The 19900-nt window shown below is 40.7% G+C and overlaps 1 long non-coding RNA gene across 1 annotated transcript; it reads right to left on the bottom strand.

Moving 5' to 3' along the window:
• Positions 1–7081: 7081 nt before the first annotated feature.
• Positions 7082–13795, bottom strand: LOC121841161. Its single transcript, XR_006080166.1, has 3 exons — positions 13711–13795; positions 12630–12723; positions 7082–7239 (listed from the first exon to the last, which is right to left on the bottom strand). It is a non-coding gene; the product is annotated as an uncharacterized LOC121841161 (long non-coding RNA).
• Between the last annotated feature and the right edge of the window lie 6105 nt (positions 13796–19900).

Here is a 19900-nt window from a genome sequence, read left to right as displayed (position 1 = left end):
ATAGCATTACAGCAGTATGTACCAGTATGTTAGCTACTCTCTCCTTATGGACCACATAGCATTACAGCAGTATGTACCAGTATGTTAGCTACTCTCTCCTTATGGACCACATAGCATTACAGCAGTATGTACCAGTATGTTAGCTACTCTCTCCTTATGGACCACATAGCATTACAGCAGTATGTTAGCTACTCTATCCTTATGGACCACATAGCATTACAGCAGTATGTACCAGTATGTTAGCTACTCTCTCCTTATGGACCACATAGCATTACAGCAGTATGTTAGCTACTCTATCCTTATGGACCACATAGCATTACAGCAGTATGTACCAGTATGTTAGCTACTCTATCCTTATGGACCACATAGCATTACAGCAGTATGTACCAGTATGTTAGCTACGCTATCCTTATGGACCACATAGCATTACAGCAGTATGTACCAGTATGTTAGCAACTCTATCCTTATGGACCACATAGCATTACAGCAGTATGTACCAGTATGTTAGCTACTCTATCCTTATGGACCACATAGCATTACAGCAGTATGTACCAGTATGTTAGCTACTCTATCCTTATGGACCACATAGCATTACAGCAGTATGTACCAGTATGTTAGCTACTCTATCCTTATGGACCACATAGCATTACAGCAGTATGTACCAGTATGTTAGCTACTCTATCCTTATGGACCACATAGCATTACAGCAGTATGTACCAGTATGTTAGCTACTCTATCCTTATGGACCACATAGCATTACAGCAGTATGTACCAGTATGTTAGCTACTCTATCCTTATGGACCACATAGCATTACAGCAGTATGTACCAGTATGTTAGCTACTCTATCCTTATGGACCACATAGCATTACAGCAGTATGTACCAGTACGTTAGCTACTCTATCCTTATGGACCACATAGCATTACAGCAGTATGTACCAGTATGTTAGCTACTCTATCCTTATGGACCACATAGCATTACAGCAGTATGTTAGCTACTCTATCCTTATGGACCACATAGCATTACAGCAGTATGGACCAGTATGTTAGCTACTCTATCCTTATGGACCACATATCATTACAGCAGTATGTACCAGTATGTTAGCTACTCTATCCTTATGGACCACATAGCATTACAGCAGTATGTACCAGTATGTTAGCTACTCTATCCTTATGGACCACATAGCATTACAGCAGTATGTTAGCTACTCTATCCTTATGGACCACATAGCATTACAGCAGTATGTACCAGTATGTTAGCTACTCTATCCTTATGGACCACATAGCATTACAGCAGTATGTACCAGTACGTTAGCTACTCTATCCTTATGGACCACATAGCATTACAGCAGTATGTACCAGTATGTTAGCTACTCTATCCTTATGGACCACATAGCATTACAGCAGTATGTTAGCTACTCTATCCTTATGGACCACATAGCATTACAGCAGTATGTACCAGTATGTTAGCTACTCTATCCTTATGGACCACATAGCATTACAGCAGTATGGACCAGTATGTTAGCTACTCTATCCTTATGGACCACATAGCATTACAGCAGTATGTACCAGTATGTTAGCTACTCTATCCTTATGGACCACATAGCATTACATCAGTATGTACCAGTATGTTAGCTACTCTATCCTTATGGACCACATAGCATTACAGCAGTATGTACCAGTATGTTATCTACTCTATCCTTATGGACCACATAGCATTACAGCAGTATGTACCAGTATGTTAGCTACTCTATCCTTATGGACCACATAGCATTACAGCAGTATGTACCAGTATGTTAGCTACTCTATCCTTATGGACCACATAGCATTACAGCAGTATGTTAGCTACTCTATCCTTATGGACCACATAGCATTACAGCAGTATGTACCAGTATGTTAGCTACTCTATCCTTATGGACCACATAGCATTACAGCAGTATGTACCAGTATGTTAGCTACTCTATCCTTATGGACCACATAGCATTACAGCAGTATGTTAGCTACTCTATCCTTATGGACCACATAGCATTACAGCAGTATGTACCAGTATGTTAGCTACTCTATCCTTATGGACCACATAGCATTACAGCAGTATGTACCAGTATGTTAGCTACTCTATCCTTATGGACCACATAGCATTACAGCAGTATGTACCAGTATGTTAGCTACTCTATCCTTATGGACCACATAGCATTACAGCAGTATGTTAGCTACTCTATCCTTATGGACCACATAGCATTACAGCAGTATGTACCAGTATGTTAGCTACTCTATCCTTATGGACCACATAGCATTACAGCAGTATGTACCAGTATGTTAGCTACTCTATCCTTATGGACCACATAGCATTACAGCAGTATGTACCAGTATGTTAGCTACTCTATCCTTATGGACCACATAGCATTACAGCAGTATGTACCAGTACGTTAGCTACTCTATCCTTATGGACCACATAGCATTACAGCAGTATGTACCAGTATGTTAGCTACTCTATCCTTATGGACCACATAGCATTACAGCAGTATGTTAGCTACTCTATCCTTATGGACCACATAGCATTACAGCAGTATGTACCAGTATGTTAGCTACTCTATCCTTATGGACCACATAGCATTACAGCAGTATGTACCAGTATGTTAGCTACTCTATCCTTAAGGACCACATAGCATTACAGCAGTATGTACCAGTATGTTAGCTACTCTATCCTTATGGACCACATAGCATTACAGCAGTACGTTAGCTACTCTATCCTTATGGACCACATAGCATTACAGCAGTATGTACCAGTATGTTAGCTACTCTATCCTTATGGACCACATAGCATTACAGCACTGTGAAACCCAACGTTTATTGACTTGATTACTCACATCATTTTTTAGCTAAGTGGTATATATATTTCAGAGCACTCTCGCGCAGAATAACGTCGGCAAAAAAAAACGAACCGTTATTAAATTGTTGCCAGCTGCACAGTTACACTTACCAACGTTGCACAGTACATCACTGGGCCAGGCTTCCTGCCATCCAGGACCTCTATACCAGGCGGTGTCAGAGGAAGGCCCTAAAAATTGTCAAAGACTCCAGCCACCCTAGTCCTAGACTGTTCTCTCTGCTACTGCATGGAAAGTGGTACCAGAGCGCCAGGTCCAAGAGGCTCCTTAACAGCTTCTACCCCCAAGCCATAAGACTCCTGAACATCTCATCAAATAGCTTCCAAGACTATTTGCATTTCCCCCACCCCCTCTTCTACACTGCTGCTACTCTCTGTTATTATCTATGCATAGTCACTTTAATAACTCTACCTACATGTACATATTACCTCAATTACCTCAACACTGGTGCCCCCGCACATTGTCTCTGTAGCGGTACCCCCTGTATATAGTCTGGCTATTGTTATCTTACTTTTTGAAGGTATTTTCTAAAAACTGCGTTGTTGGTTAAGGGCTTGTAAGGAAGCATTTCACTGTGAGGTCTACCTACACCTGTTGTATTCAGTATTTCACTGTCAGGTCTACTACACCTGTTGTATTCAGCATTTCACTGTAAGGTCTACTACACCTGTTGTATTCAGCATTTCACTGTCAGGTCTACTACACCTGTTGTATTCAGTATTTCACTGTAAGGTCTACTACACCTGTTGTATTCAGCATTTCACTGTAAGGTCTACTACACCTGTTGTATTCAGCATTTCACTGTAAGGTCTACTACACCTGTTGTATTCAGCATTTCACTGTAAGGTCTACTACACCTGTTGTATTCAGCATTTCACTGTGAGGTCTACTACACCTGTTGTATTCAGGATTTCACTGTAAGGTCTACTACACCTGTTGTATTCAGCATTTCACTGTAAGGTCTACTACACCTGTTGTATTCAGCATTTCACTGTAAGGTCTACTACACCTGTTGTATTCAGCATTTCACTGTGAGGTCTACCTACACCTGTTGTATTCAGCATTTCACTGTAAGGTCTACTACACCTGTTGTATTCAGCATTTCACTGTGAGGTCTACCTACACCTGTTGTATTCACCATTTCACTGTAAGGTCTACTACACCTGTTGTATTCAGCATTTCACTGTAAGGTCTACTACACCTGTTGTATTCAGCATTTCACTGTGAGGTCTACCTACACCTGTTGTATTCACCATTTCACTGTAAGGTCTACAACACCTGTTGTATTCAGCATTTCACTGTAAGGTCTACTACACCTGTTGTATTCAGCATTTCACTGTAAGGTCTACTACACCTGTTGTATTTGGTGCATGTGACAAATAACATTGGATTTGATTTGATAACACGAAAACAGCCTAACCAGCTCTGCTAGGGCGAGTAAAATGGTCAGAGTGAGCCAGTGAGCCAGTGAGCCAGTGAGCCAGTGAGCCAGTGAGCCAGTGAGCCAGCTTGGGTGCTTGACTGCCTTTGAATGCGTCCAGTATCAGTGTGTGCTCTGAATGCTCAGATAGTGAAACGCTCTGGATTTACAAACGCCCAAAGTGCACTCTGGCACCCCAGATTGAATTTCTGAACACACTTGAAATCGTAACATTTTTAGCTCGTCATTTGTTATGCTAACAAGCTAGCAAGATGTTGCATAGCAACAGCATCATCTTCCGGTAGACAGGCGAAGTTCTAGTACGCTCAACTGAAAGGATACCGTTTATTTACTGTACACTAAAATGAACTAATAGTTTACAGATATATACTCATTAATATGTGGTATACAGTATTGTAGTATGGGTATTCCAACACAGCTCTTGTTTTTAAGTCAGAACTGAGAAGTGAGTCTGGATAAAAGATGAAAAAGCCAGGGAATTAAAATGAGTTTCCATATCTTCACCCATGCTCTACCAAGGTTTTCCAGCACACAGCTTTGACACCTATGGTAGTAGCTATATTGGTCTACTGTACTTCAAACAACTGTATAATTCTTCTGCTATGGCTGAATTCTTAATACGCCAAGCATTATGGGTAATGTAGTTTAGTACACCATGCGACCAGCCACCACCACATTGTCAAAGATGGTTAAGTATGAAGATGCCTAGAAACTGCTTCTCCTATAGAAATCCCTGATCACACTTGTAGGCGATGTCTTGGTGAAGTGAGCTAGCTAAGCTCATGCGCAGAAACACGTCATCGGGTCGCGTTGTGCTGAACTACGCATTGGCTCGAATCTAGTTTGTGTCTTTTGAAATCGAGAAAATAAAAAGCTAAAGAAGATTTTTCACTTCTCCAGTTTAGTCCATCATGCTACCACATCGTTCTAAACCTGATGCAATACACAAAGCATCATGGGTACTGTAGTCCAACATGCTACCCACCACCACCACATCGTTCTAAACTAGATGCAATATACAAAGCATCATGGGTACTGTAGTCCAACATGCTACCCACCACCAACACATCGTTCTAAACTAGATGCAATATACAAAGCATCATGGGTACTGTAGTCCATCATGCTACCCACCACCAACACATCGTTCTAAACTAGATGCAATATACAAAGCATCATGGGTACTGTAGTCCATCATGCTACCCACCACCACCACATCGTTCTAAACTAGATGCAATATACAAAGCATCATGGGTACTGTAGTCCTACATGCTACCCACCACCACCACATCGTTCTAAACCTGATGCAATATACAAAGCATCATGGGTACTGTAGTCCAACATGCTACCCACCACCACCACATCGTTCTAAACCTGATGCAATACACAAAGCATCATGGGTACTGTAGTCCAACATGCTACCCACCACCACCACATCGTTCTAAACCTGATGCAATACACAAAGCATCATGGGTACTGTAGTCCAACATGCTACCCACCACCACCACATCGTTCTAAACCTGATGCAATACACAAAGCATCATGGGTACTGTAGTCCAACATGCTACCCACCACCACCACATCGTTCTAAACTAGATGCAATATACAAAGCATCATGGGTACTGTAGTCCAACATGCTACCCACCACCAACACATCGTTCTAAACTAGATGCAATATACAAAGCATCATGGGTACTGTAGTCCATCATGCTACCCACCACCAACACATCGTTCTAAACTAGATGCAATATACAAAGCATCATGGGTACTGTAGTCCAACATGCTACCCACCACCATCACATCGTTCTAAACTAGATGCAATATACAAAGCATCATGGGTACTGTAGTCCATCATGCTACCCACCACCAACACATCGTTCTAAACTAGATGCAATATACAAAGCATCATGGGTACTGTAGTCCATCATGCTACCCACCACCACCACATCGTTCTAAACCTGATGCAATATACAAAGCATCATGGGTACTGTAGTCCAACATGCTACCCACCACCACCACATCGTTCTAAACCTGATGCAATACACAAAGCATCATGGGTACTGTAGTACAGAGCATGATGGGTATTGTAGTCCATCATGCTACCCACCACCACCACATCGTTCTAAACTAGATGCAATATACAAAGCATCATGGGTACTGTAGTCCATCATGCTACCCACCACCACCACATCGTTCTAAACCTGATGCAATATACAAAGCATCATGGGTACTGTAGTACAGAGCATGATGGGTATTGTAGTCCATCATGCTACCCACCACCACCACATCGTTCTAAACTAGATGCAATATACAAAGCATCATGGGTACTGTAGTCCATCATGCTACCCACCACCACCACATCGTTCTAAACTAGATGCAATATACAAAGCATCATGGGTACTGTAGTACAGAGCATGATGGGTATTGTAGTCCATCATGCTACCCACCACATCGTTCTAAACCTGATGCAATATACAAAGCATCATGGGTACTGTAGTCCATCATGCTACCCACCACCACATCGTTCTAAACTAGATGCAATATACAAAGCATCATGGGTATTGTAGTCCATCATGCTACCCACCACCACCACATCGTTCTAAACTAGATGCAATATACAAAGCATCATGGGTCTTGTAGTACATCATGCTACCCACCACCACCACATCCTTCTAAACCTGATGCAATATACAAAGCATCATGGGTACTGTAGTACAGAGCATGATGGGTATTGAAGTACATCATGCTTCCCACCACAACTACATCGTTCTTCTTTCTCTTGGCTTGTTTCCTCTTCCTCTTGTTCTCAGCTTGGTTCTTAGAGTGCTGGGAGTCCCGGTTCATACGCAGGAGGCCCCCTGTTGCAATCATGGTCGACGATTCGATTTGATTAGACGGCGGGCTTGTCAATCAACCTGGGAGAAGAGGAATGAGGAGAGGGAGGGGAGAGGGGGAAAACAGGGAAGTCAGTCGGCCGTGTCGATGAAGACTCTTTGTTACATTTACAGTAGTTTCTCAGTACATCCCCCGAAATGATGACTTCATACCTACAACCATTCTAGTATTAATTGAAGGATATCTTGATATGATATTACTGTTGGGTAGATAAATGACTGCAGAATCCTGTTTCATAGACAGAGATACATGATAACATCATATACATGATAATATCAGATAGGAACAGGCAGAAACAGAGATATATGATAATATCAGATAGGAACAGGCAGAAACAGAGATATATGATAATATCAGATAGGAACAGGCAGAAACAGAGATATATGATAATATCAGATAGGAACAGGCAGAAACAGAGATATATGATAATATCAGAGAGCAACAGGCAGAAACAGAGATATATGATAATATCAGATAGGAACAGGCAGAAACAGAGATATATGATAATATCAGAGAGCAACAGGCAGAAACAGGCAGAAACAGATACATGATAATATCAGATAGGAACAGGCAGAAACAGAGATACATGATAATATCAGATAGAAACATGTATCTATAATCAGTCTGTATTCAGTTGGATGTCAAACCTGGGAAACACTTGAGACCAGACAACCACCCAGCAGGCATCTCCATGTCCAGCTCAATCACACCTTCTCTCTTACTTTCGCTCTCCCTCTCTGTCATTTTTCATCTCTCACTCCCTCAATCTCTCTCTCTTTCCACTCTCTCTCCCGTCCACACTCTCTCTCCTTTCCACTCTCTCTCCCGTCCACTCTCTCTCCCTTCCACACTCTCTCCCTTACACTCTCTCTCCCTTACACTCTCTCTCTCCCGTCCACACTCTCTCCCTTCCACTCTCTCTCCTTCCACACTCTCTCCCTTCCACTCTCTCCCTTCCACTCTCTCCCTTCCACTCTCTCTCCCTTCCACTCTCTCTCCCTTCCACTCTCTCTCCCTTCCACTCTCTCTCCCGTCCACACTCTCTCCCGTCCACTCTCTCTCCCGTCCACTCTCTCTCCCTTCTACTCTCTCTCCCTCCCATTATATCCCTTCCACTCTCTCTCCCTTCCACTCTCTCTCCCTTCCACTCTCTCTCCCTTCCACTCTCTCTCCCGTCCACACTCTCTCCCGTCCACTCTCTCTCCCGTCCACTCTCTCTCCCTTCTACTCTCTCTCCTCCCATTATATCCCTTCCACACTCTCTCCCCCGTCCACTCTCTCTCCCTTCCACTCTCTCTCCCTTCTACTCTCTCTCCCTTCCACTCTCTCTCCCCCGCCCACTCTCTCTCCCTTCCACTCTCTCTCCCGTCCACTCTCTCTCCCGTCCACACTCTCTCCCTTCCACACTCTCTCCCTTCCACACTCTCTCCCTTCCACACTCTCTCCCTTCTACTCTCTCTCCCTTCTACTCTCTCTTCCTTCTACTCTCTCTCCCTCCCATTCTATCCCTTCCACTCTCTCTCCCTTCTACTCTCTCTCCCTCCCATTATATCCTTCTACTCTCTCTCCCTTCCACTCTCTCTCCCTTCCACACTCTCTCCTTCTACTCTCTCTCCCTCCCATTATATCCCTTCCACTCTCTCTCCCTTCTACTCTCTCTCCCTCCCATTATATCCCTTCCACACTCTCTCCCGTCCACTCTCTCTCCCTTCCACTCTCTCTCCCTTCTACTCTCTCTCCCGCCCACTCTCTCTCCCTTCCACTCTCTCTCCCTTCTACTCTCTCTCCCTTCCACTCTCTCTCCCCTGCCCACTCTCTCTCCCTTCCACTCTCTCTCCCTTCCACTCTCTCTCCCGTCCACACTCTCTCCCTTCCACACTCTCTCCCTTCCACTCTCTCCTTCTACTCTCTCTCCCTTCCACTCTCTCTCCCTTCCACTCTCTCTCCCTTCTACTCTCTCTTCCTTCTACTCTCTCTCCCTCCCATTCTATCCCTTCCACTCTCTCTCCCTTCTACTCTCTCTCCTCCCATTATATCCCTTCTACTCTCTCTCCTTCCACTCTCTCTCTCCCTTCCACTCTCTCTCCCTTCCACACTCTCTCCCTTCTACTCTCTCTCCCTCCCATTATATCCCTTCCACTCTCTCTCCTTCTACTCTCTCTCCCTTCCACTCTCTCTCCCGTCCACTCTCTCTCCCTTCCACTATCTCTCCCTCCCATTCTATTCTTTCCACTATCTCTCCCTCCCATTCTATCCTTTCCACTATCTCTCCCTTCTACTCTCTCTCCCTTCTACTCTCTCTCCCTTCCACTATCTCTCCCTCCCATTCTCTCCTTTCCACTATCTCCCCTCCCATTCTATCCCTTCTACTCTCTCTCCCTTCCACTCTCTCTCCCTTCTACTCTCTCTCCTTTCCACTCTCTCTCCCTTCTACTCTCTCTCCCTTCTACTCTCTCTCCTTTCCACTCTCTCTCCCTCCCATTCTATCCCTTCTACTCTCTCTCTCCTCCCATTCCAATTCTACCAATATTCTCGCTTCTTTCAAGTCCCGTTTTACTAACAAATACTAATTAGTGATTGCAGACGTCTGCTGTTGTTGAGTTCCAATCACAGGGATATGAATATTAATGTGAAGAGAATATATGAATATTCACGTGAAGATAATATATGAATATTCATGTGAAGAGAAGATTGTCTTTGGTCTCAATTGGCACCCTATTTCCTACGTAGTGCACTACTTTTGGCCAGGACCCATAGGGAATAGGGTGCCATGGCCCATAGGGCTCCGGTCAAACGTAGTGCACTAGATAGGGAATAGGCTCCCATTTGGAACGCAGGCATTGATTGTCTCTATTATTCAGAGAGGCTCATGCCTCGTCCACCCCTGACACCCTCAGTAGGTGTTTAATCACGCTATTAAGTCCTCATTATCCTTGTTCTTAGGTTCACATTCATGAATAACTTTTGAACTCAAATGACTATTCACAGTGGCAATTAGAGTTCATGTGATTTCGATTACCCAGTCTGACAGTCATAAAACATGATTTAAAAAGAAGAAGAAGGAGAAGGAGAAGGGCAGCAAGATTCTGACTACAAGGCTGAAGATGGAAGAAGGGAGGATACCTAGTCAGAACAACTGAATGAAAGGGGGGATACCTAGTCAGAACAACTCAATGAAAGGGGGGATACCTAGTCAGAACAACTGAATGAAAGGGGGATACCTAGTCAGAACAACTGAATGAAAGGGGGATACCTAGTCAGAACAACTGAATGAAAGGGGGATACCTAGTCAGAACAACTGAATGAAAGGGGGATACCTAGTCAGTACAACTGAATGAAAGGGGGATACCTAGTCAGTACAACTGAATGAAAGGGGGATACCTAGTCAGAACAACTGAATGAAAGGGGGATACCTAGTCAGTACAACTGAATGAAAGGGGGATACCTAGTCAGTACAACTGAATGAAAGGGGGATACCTAGTCAGAACAACTGAATGAAAGGGGGATACCTAGTCAGAACAACTGAATGAAAGGGGGATACCTAGTCAGAACAACTGAATGAAAGGGGGATACCTAGTCAGAACAACTGAATGAAAGGGGGATACCTAGTCAGTACAACTGAATGAAAGGGGGGATACCTAGTCAGTACAACTGAATGAAAGGGGGATACCTAGTCAGAACAACTGAATGAAAGGGGGATACCTAGTCAGTACAACTGAATGAAAGGGGGATACCTAGTCAGAACAACTGAATGAAAGGGGGATACCTAGTCAGTACAACTGAATGAAAGGGGGATACCTAGTCAGTACAACTGAATGAAAGGGGGATACCTAGTCAGTACAACTGAATGAAAGGGGGATACCTAGTCAGAACAACTGAATGAAAGGGGGATACCTAGTCAGAACAACTGAATGAAAGGGGGATACCTAGTCAGAACAACTGAATGAAAGGGGGATACCTAGTCAGTACAACTGAATGAAAGGGGGATACCTAGTCAGTACAACTGAATGAAAGGGGGATACCTAGTCAGAACAACTGAATGAAAGGGGGATACCTAGTCAGAACAACTGAATGAAAGGGGGATACCTAGTCAGTACAACTGAATGAAAGGGGGATACCTAGTCAGAACAACTGAATGAAAGGGGGATACCTAGTCAGTACAACTGAATGAAAGGGGGATACCTAGTCAGTACAACTGAATGAAAGGGGGATACCTAGGGGGATACCTAGTCAGTACAACTGAATGAAAGGGGGATACCTAGTCAGAACAACTGAATGAAAGGGGGATACCTAGTCAGAACAACTGAATGAAAGGGGGATACCTAGTCAGAACAACTGAATGAAAGGGGGATACCTAGTCAGAACAACTGAATGAAAGGGGGATACCTAGTCAGAACAACTGAATGAAAGGGGGATACCTAGTCAGTACAACTGAATGAAAGGGGGATACCTAGTCAGAACAACTGAATGAAAGGGGGATACCTAGTCAGAACAACTGAATGAAAGGGGGGATACCTAGTCAGTACAACTGAATGAAAGGGGGATACCTAGTCAGAACAACTGAATGAAAGGGGGATACCTAGTCAGTACAACTGAATGAAAGGGGGATACCTAGTCAGTACAACTGAATGAAAGGGGGAAAGGGGGATACCTAGTCAGTACAACTGAATGAAAGGGGGATACCTAGTCAGTACAACTGAATGAAAGGGGGGATACCTAGTCAGTACAACTGAATGAAAGGGGGATACCTAGTCAGTGCAACTGAATGAAAGGGGGATACCTAGTCAGTACAACTGAATGAAAGGGGGATACCTAGTCAGAACAACTGAATGAAAGGGGGATACCTAGTCAGTACAACTGAATGAAAGGGGGATACCTAGTCAGTACAACTGAATGAAAGGGGGATACCTAGTCAGAACAACTGAATGAAAGGGGGATACCTAGTCAGTACAACTGAATGAAAGGGGGATACCTAGTCAGTACAACTGAATGAAAGGGGGATACCTAGTCAGAACAACTGAATGAAAGGGGGATACCTAGTCAGTACAACTGAATGAAAGGGGGATACCTAGTCAGAACAACTGAATGAAAGGGGGATACCTAGTCAGTACAACTGAATGAAAGGGGGATACCTAGTCAGTACAACTGAATGAAAGGGGGGATACCTAGTCAGTACAACTGAATGAAAGGGGGGATACCTAGTCAGAACAACTGAATGAAAGGCGGGATACCTAGTCAGTACAACTGAATGAAAGGGGGGATACCTAGTCAGTACAACTGAATGAAAGGGGTCTGAATGCCTTCAACTAAAATGTCTCTTCCACATTTAACCCAACCCCTCTGAATTATCTGGTGTCTGTCTATATTAGTATTATTAGTTTCTGAAAGATGAGAGTTAAAATAGACCTACTTATTCTGTGGACAGAGATGCATGAAACATTGATTGTTGCTTTCCCCAAGAGACTGTTTTTCTTCTGCTAGCGTGAGTCCATGTGACAGTTGACCTGGAGAGGGGGTGAGAAGGTCCAGACCTGTTTTCAACAGACATCCACCTCTCATACTAAACCAAAACACATATATTCCAGTCCTCACTTGAGTTTCACACATGCAGACTTTGATGACAAACATTCACCAGTTCTGCCTCAGTTCAAACTAGACCTGCTATGTCCGCGGCTGACATGACTCACTGAAGTGGGCTATTTAAGACGCAGAAAAAAGTAAGCTACAAAATGCATTTGTGGCTGCAAACTTCAATTTAGCATGTTACCACTGACACAATGCGTTTAGCGCACTGCTATTGCTACTGAAACAGCCAAAGGTCTTCAAGATGCCAGGTTGACATTTATTGTGATGAGTTTTGTCATGGAGGCATAACTAAACGATTTCTGCTTCTGTAGATAGGCCAGCTGCAAAGTAAAAAAAAACATAATTAGAAAATTTTAAGTATGAAAACCAAAATGAGCACGTTGGTCTTAATTTAAGGGTATGGGTTAGGTATTAGTGTTAGCACAGTGTTGTTCCGGTTAGAGTGTAGGTTAATCTGATTGTAAAGACTTTGTGGCCAGCTAGTGACCACTCCGCAGAGCTGCATCCAGAACAAGATTCATGACAAAAAAAGACGATAACCTGCCTTCAATGTTCAGAGGCAAGAGGATAGACCTAAAGCCAAACACATCAGGTAAACAGACTAATTCCTCTCTCTGCCTTCTCACTTAGCCTATTTAGGCGACTGTCAGTGGCCAATGTAATCATTGTAATACCACATGGTTGATTATTGAAATAACTCCAAGCCAAACCTGCTTTTCTAACGAAGTGGTTTAGGAATCAAATCATCGCCTATTCATAAACCGTTAAACCATCTGCGTCTGCGGGGTGTACGTTTTAAGTGTGATGAATTGCATCATAGCCTTAAACATCAAGCTACTATACATATCCGACAGTTAAACATGCAGTACATCAAACAACATAAATCCGATCAACTGGAGTCTTACCAGAAAATGGTTTAAGGTCGCGAATCACCCAAAGCGCGCTTCGTGTCTGTTTGAGCGTAATCCGGCCGTCTCCCTGTGCTTTCTCTCTCCCCTTTTCCCCCTGGACACGTATCCGTGGAAACAAAACTGGGATATTGAATGGTCCTCAACTGTAGACGGTTTTACAATATACCACAAGAGGAGGAGCAAACAGCTACATTTACATCTGACACGATTATTGGGGCAATACGTTTCCATTACAGATATAGTGGCCTTCACTGGGCTACAAATGTTGAGATGCTCGAGATCTGTTAAATTTAGTTATTGTAATGAAACAGGCAGGAGCGGGTCTCGTACCTCGACCTTCTAGCCCGAAGTCCAGCGCGCTATCGACTGTGCCGCAAAAGCATACTGAAACTGCAGAGTCGATACAATAAGCTGTGGAACATCCATCCATCCTCTCTCCTTTACGTTGTGCTTCTTCCTTCACACACACAAAAACCATTGTTGTTCATCCTTCCTGTTGGCTGGATGTTTCTACAAAGATTTAGTTTTACAAGTAACACTTAATTTCCCTTCTCCTTGGTCTTTATCTGAGCAGGTAGAATATCAACGTGAGGAGAGACTAAGTTCTACAGGACTACCTTGTCTGTAGACTAGGTCTGAGCATCGTGACAACTGTTGGGCATTCCACCGTAATGCGCTACGGATGGTAGTAGGCTTCTAAACAGCTTCTACCCACAAACCACTGCTGAACAATTAATCAAATTGCTAACCAGTCTATTTACATTGACCCCCCTTTGTTTTCACACTGCTGTTACTCACTGTTTATCTTTGCATAGTCACTTCACCCCCACCTACATGTACAAATTACCTCGACTAACCTGTACCCCGCACACTGTCTCTGTACTGGTACCCCTGTATATAGCCTCCACATTGACTCTGTACTGGTACCCCCTGTATATAGCCTCCACATTGACTCTGTACCGGTACCCCTGTATATAGCCTCCACATTGACTCTGTACCGGTACCCCTGTATATAGCCTCCACATTGACTCTGTACCGGTACCCCTATATATAGTCTCCACATTGACTCTGTACCGGTACCCCTATATATAGTCTCCACATTGACTCTGTACCGGTACCCCTGTATATAGTCTCCACATTGACTCTGTACCGGTACCCCTGTATATAGTCTCCACATTGACTCTGTACCGGTACCCCTGTATATAACCTCCACATTGACTCTGTACCGGTACCCCTGTATATAGCCTCCACATTGACTTGGTACCGGTACCCCCTGTATATAGCCTCCACATTGACTTGGTACCGGTACCCCTGTATATAGCCTCGTTATAGTTATTTTATTGTCATAGTTTTTAAAAACTTGAGTTTATTTAGTAAATATTTTCTTAGCTTTATTTTCTTAAAATGGCATTTTTGGTTAAAGGCTTGTAAATTAACTATTTCACTCTACTACACCTATTGTATTCTGCACATAACAGTTGATTTGATGACTATGATATCTGCTGCACAGTAAATCAAGGATTGTTGAAATCACAATGTTACTCTACATTACAAAAAAATGTAATTAACAAGTGACATCAATAAGGGATCATAGCCTTCACCTGGATTCACCTGGTCAGTCTCTGTCATGGAAAGATCCCCATCTACATATCCCTATATATCCATCTACATATCCATCTACATATCTCTATATATCCATATATATACCCATCTACATACCCATCTATATACCCATCTACATATCCCTACATATCCATCTATATATCCATCTACATATCCATCTACATACCCATCTACATATCCCTATATATCCATCTACATACCCATCTACATATCCCTACATATCCATCTACATATCCACCTATATATCCATCTATATATACCCATCTACATATCCATCTACATATCCATCTACATACCCATCTACATATCCATCTACATATCCCTATATATCCATCTACATATCCATCTATATACCATCTACATATCCCTATATATCCATCTACATATCCATCTATATACCCATCTACATATCCCTATATACCCATCTATATCCATCTACATTTCCATCTACATATCCCTATATATCATATCCATCTATATATCCATCTATATATCCATCTATATATTGCATCTATATATCCCATCTACATATCCATCTATATACCCATCTAGCCATCTATCTATATCCATCTACATATCCCTATTCATATCCCATATACTACATATCCATCTACATATCCATCTACATATCATCTATATACCCATCTACATATCCATCTATATACCCATCTACATATCCCTATATACCCATCTACATATCCATCTACATATCCCTATATATCCATCTACATACCCATCTACATATCCCTATATACCCATCTACATATCCATCTACATATCCCTATATATCCATCTACATATCCCTATATATCCATCTATATACACCATCTACATATCCATCTACATATCCCTATATATCCCTATATACCCATCTACATATCCATCTACATATCCCTATATATCCATCTACATATCCATCTACATATCCCTATATATCCATCTACATATCCATCTACATATCCCTATATATCCATCTATATACCCATCTACATACCCATCTACATTTCCCTATATATCCATCTACATATCCATCTACATATCCATCTATATACCCATCTACATATCCATCTATATACCCATCTACATATCCATCTATATATCCATCTATATATCCATCTACATATCCACCTACATATCCATCTACATATCCATCTATATATCCATCTACATATCCATCTATATACCCATCTACATATCCATCTATATACCCATCTACATATCCATCTACATATCCATCTATATACCCATCTACATATCCATCTATATACCCATCTACATATCCATCTACATATCCATCTATATATCCATCTACATATCCATCTACATATCCATCTACATATCCATCTATATACCCATCTACATATCCATCTATATACCCATCTACATATCCATCTATATATCCATCTATATACCCATCTATATACCCATCTACATATCCATCTATATACCCATCTACATATCCCTATATATCCATCTATATACCCATCTACATATCCCTATATACCCATCTGTATACCCATCTATATTCCCATCTATATACCCATCTATATTCCCATCTACATATCCATCTATATACCCATCTATATACCCATTTACATATCCATCTATATACCCATCTATATACCTACCTATATCCATCTATATATCCACCTATATATCCCTATATATACCCATCTATATATCCACCTATCCATATATCCATCTACATATCCACCTATATAGCCATCTACATATCCATCTATATACCCATCTACATATCCCTCTAGATACCATCTATATATCCATCTATATATCCATCTATATATCCATCTATATACACATCTATATACCCATCTACATATCCACCTATATACCCATCTACATATCCCTATATATACCCATCTACATATCCATCTATATACCCATCTATATATCCATCTATATACCCATCTACATATCCACCTATATACCCATCTTCATATCCATCTATATACCCATCTATATATCCATCTACATATCCATCTATATACCCATCTATATATCCATCTATATACCCATCTACATATCCCTATATACCATCTATATATCCATCTATATACCCATCTACATATCCCTATATATATCCATCTATATACCCATCTACATATCCATCTATATACCCATCTACATATCCATCTACATATCCCATCTATATATCCATCTACATATCCATCTATATATCCATCTATATATCCATCTATATATCCCTATATACCATCTACATATCCATCTATATATCCATCTACATATCCATCTATATATCCATCTGCATATCCATATATACCCATCTACATATCCCTATATACCCATCTACATATCCATCTATATATCATCTACATATCCCTATCTATCCATCTATATCCATCTACATATCCCTATATACCATCTACATATCCATCTATATACCATCTATCCATATATCCATCTACATATCCATCTATATACCCATCTATATATCCATCTACATATCCATATATCCATCTATATCCATCTACATATCCATCTATATACCATCTACATATCCATCTATATACCCATCTACATATCCATCTATATACCCATCTACATATCCATCTATATATCCATCTATATATCCATCTATATATCCATCTACATATCCATCTATATATCCATCTACATATCCATCTACATATCCCTCTATATACCCATCTATATACCCATCTACATATCCCTATATATCCATCTACATATCCATCTACATATCCATCTATATATCCATCTATATACCCATCTACATATCCATCTATATATCCATCTACATATCCATCTACATACCCATCCCTATCCCTATATCCATCTACATATCCATCTATATATCCATCTATATCCATCTATATATCCCATCTATATATCCATCTACATATCTATATACCCATCTACATATCCATCTATATATCCATCTACATATCCATCTATATATCCCATCTACATATCCATCTATATATCCATCTACATATCCCTCTATATATCCATCTATATATCTACATATCTATATATCCATCTATATATCCATCTACATATCCATCTATATACCATCTATCCATCTATATATCCATCTATATATCCATCTACATATCCATCTATATACTATCTATCCTATCTATATATCTACATATCCATCTACATATCCCTATATATCCATCTACATATCCATCTACATATCCATCTATATATCCATCTATATATCCATCTATATATCCCATCTACATATCCATCTATATATCCATCTACATATCCATTTATATATCCCATCTACATATCCCTATATATCCATCTACATATCCATCTATATATCCATCTACATATCCATCTATATATCCATCTACATATCCCTATATACCCATCTACATATCCATCTATATACCCATCTACATATCCCTATATATCCATCTATATACCCATCTACATATCCCTATATACCCATCTACATATCCATCTATATATCCATCTACATATCCCTATATATCCATCTACATATCCATCTATATATCCATCTACATATCCCTATATATTCTATATATCCCTATATACCTATCTATATATCCATCTATATATCCATCTACATATCCCTATATATCCATCTACATATCCATCTACATATCCCTATATATCCATCTATATACCCATCTACATATCCATCTATATATCCATCTACATATCCATCTGTATACCCATCTATATATCCCTATATATCCATCTACATATCCATCTATATACCCATCTACATATCCATCTATATATCCATCTACATATCTATCTATATACCATCTACATATCCATCTACATATCCCTATATATCCATCTACATATCCATCTACATATCCATCTATATATCCCTATATATCCATCTATATATCCATCTACATATCCATCTATATATCCATCTATATATATATATCCCATCTACATATCCATCTACATATATCCCCATCTACATATCCATCTATATATCCATCTACATATCCATCTACATATCCATCTACATATCCCTATCCCTATATATCCATCTATATATCCCATCTACATATCCCTATATATATCCATATATACCCATCTACATATCCCTATATATCTACATATCCCTATATATCCATCTACATATCCATCTATATATCCATCTACATATCCATCTATATATCCATCTACATATCCATTATATATCCATCTACATATCCATCTATATATCCATCTATATATCCCTACATATCCATCTACATATCCCTATATATCCATCTACATATCCTATATATCCATCTATCATATCCATCTATATATCCCTATATCTACATATCCATCTATATATCCCATCTACATATCCATCTATATATCCATCTACATATCCATCTACATATCCCTATCTACATATCTATATATCCATCTACATATCCATCTATCTATATATCCCTATATACCCATCTACATATCCATCTATATATCCATCTACATATCCATCTATATATTACCCATCTACATATCCATCTATATATCCATCTACATATCCATCTACATATCCATATCTATC

This window comes from Oncorhynchus tshawytscha, linkage group LG28, assembly GCF_018296145.1.
Source record: "Oncorhynchus tshawytscha isolate Ot180627B linkage group LG28, Otsh_v2.0, whole genome shotgun sequence".
Taxonomy (NCBI): domain Eukaryota; kingdom Metazoa; phylum Chordata; class Actinopteri; order Salmoniformes; family Salmonidae; genus Oncorhynchus; species Oncorhynchus tshawytscha.
This window is presented reverse-complemented; position numbering and strand designations above follow the sequence as displayed.